Raw genomic sequence first — 2460 nt, 5'->3', positions numbered from 1 at the left:
CCTCGGCGCGAACCCCACCCCAGGCATACGATGTAGCATACGTATATACCTTAAAATACGGATATAATACCTGTTTTATTCGTACATAGCCTTATGGTAGGTGCATGTACACGGCTTGGGCACTCCCGTCTCTTCTGGCACAGGCTCGGACTTGTCGGGCCAGCCGGTGTTTAAGGTCACCCGTGCCATCATAGCCCATAAGGAACCCGCTCTAATTTCCTCTGGCTCGGTTCCTGCATGGTTAAACCGGTTCAACCGCGAAATCAGACCGGGTTTAAGAAGCGGGGTATTACAATCTCGATTTTGTAAGGGGTGACTAGGTGGAATTTCCATATATAGCTCTTCTTCTAGGTCATCCTATAAGAACGCATTCTTCGCATCCATCTAAAATAGAGACCATCCATTGCGAGGATTGCATAGGACTGAGCTTCTATCCACTTGGTGAAATAATCAATGGCTACTAAGATGAACTCATGGTCATTGGAAACTTTAGCGTTGACCTTTCCAATGATATCAATGCCCCAAGTGGAGAATGGCTAAGGTGAACTGAGCGAATGCAACTCTGTTGGTGGGATATGTCTGATGTTAGCAAAAATCTAACACTTGTGGCATTTCTTGACAAAGTCTACGCAATTTGCTTCCATTGTGTTCCAGTAATATCCTAGCCTGAGGATCTTCTTAAATAACATCTTGGCATTCATATGGGGTCCACAAAGACCTTGATGAATTTCTTCCATGATAGTTGTAGCTCGTTCCTCATCTACACACAACAACTGTATTCCGTCATAGGATCTTTTGTACAACAATTCCTCCTGGAGAATAAACTGGATGGAATATCTCCTCAGAAACTTCTTTTCTTTGTCAGTTGTTTCAACTGGATACTTCCTTTCCCTGATGAAATCCACTATGTGAGCGAACCAAGACCGACCATCCACAATGAGAGAGTTCACTGCATTCTAATAAATGGGCCTACTTCTTTGTTCTACCAATAATGGTTGGACTCTAGCCATAGGGTTGCACTCTACAATAGAATCCAAGGTTGCAAGGGCATCAACAAACCTATTATTATCTCTCTGGAAGTATTTGAATGTAATCTTCTCAAAGTGTTCAATCACCTCTTCCAGATGTTCTTGATATGGTTTTAGCTTCTCATCTCTAGTTTTTCACTTTCCCTGTGTCTGATAGATGATAATCGATGAATCACTGTAAACCATGATCCTTTTCACTGAAATAGTTAAAGTAGTTTCAAGCTCCAAAGCACAAGCTTCATATTCGGCAATACTATTGGTATAGGGGAAGTCGAGGCAAAATGATAAAGGCAAATAAATGCAATCAGGAGTGATAAGTAATATTTCTAAGCCACATCCCTTCTGATTGGCCACTCCATCTGCCATTCATTAATCGTATCTTCTTCCTCTACTGCTACAATTCCTTCATTGGGAAAGGCATCATCCATGGATATTCCATCTTCTGTGGGGTAAGCAGCCAAATGATCAGCTATGGCCTGCCCATTGATTGATTTCTGAGTAACATAGGTGATGTCAAACTCTAATAGCAAAAGTAACCAACGAACCATCTTTCTTGTTAAGGCTGGTTTGATGGGATCCATCTTTGAGATCAAGTGCACTGGGTAAGAAACCATGTAGTGTCGCAACCTTTTAGTTGCCCCAATCAATCCAACACAAGTTCTCTCCAAAGATGTATACCTTGTCTCATATTCTAGAAACTTCTTGCTGAGATAATATATGGCATGCTCTGCCCCCTTTTCTGTTTCCTTCTATGCTAGCAAAGAGCCCATGAATATTCTCCCACGGACAAATACAACAGAAGTGGTTCTCCTTCCACTAGCGGTGTCAATACTGGTGGGTTCATAAGGTACTTCTTAATCTTGTCAAAGGCTTGTTGGCATTGGTCATTCCATTATGTGGGCTGATCTTTCTTCAGCAACTTGAAAATTAGTTCACAGATTGTAGTCAACTGAGCTATGAATTTGCTAATATATTGGATGTGACCTAGAAATCCTCGTATTTTCTTCTTAGTCCAAGGTGTGGGCATTTCTTGAATTGCCTAGATTTTCATAGGGTCGGATTCAATGCCTCCTTCACTCACCAAGAAGCCTAACAAATTTCCTGTCGTTGCCCCGGACACACACTTCTGCAGGTTCAACTTCAGTTGATACTTCTTGATTCTTTCAAAGAATCGCCTTAGTACGGGAATATGCCCCTACTGATCTTTTGACTTTACTATCATGTCGTCCACATAGACTTCCACATCTTTATTCATCATGTCATGTAATATGACTGTGACTGCTCTTTGATAAGTTGCCTCGGCATTCTTTAGCCCAAAAGGCATCACCTTGTAACAATAGGCTCCCCATCGAGTGGTGAAGACTATTTTCTCATGATCCTCTGGGTGCATACTTATTTGATTGTATCCCGAGAATCCATCCATGAATGATAA

Source organism: Macadamia integrifolia, chromosome 4, assembly GCF_013358625.1.
Source record: "Macadamia integrifolia cultivar HAES 741 chromosome 4, SCU_Mint_v3, whole genome shotgun sequence".
Taxonomy (NCBI): Eukaryota; Viridiplantae; Streptophyta; class Magnoliopsida; order Proteales; family Proteaceae; genus Macadamia; species Macadamia integrifolia.
The sequence above is the reverse complement of the archived record's forward strand: the minus strand, read 5'-3'. Positions refer to the sequence as shown.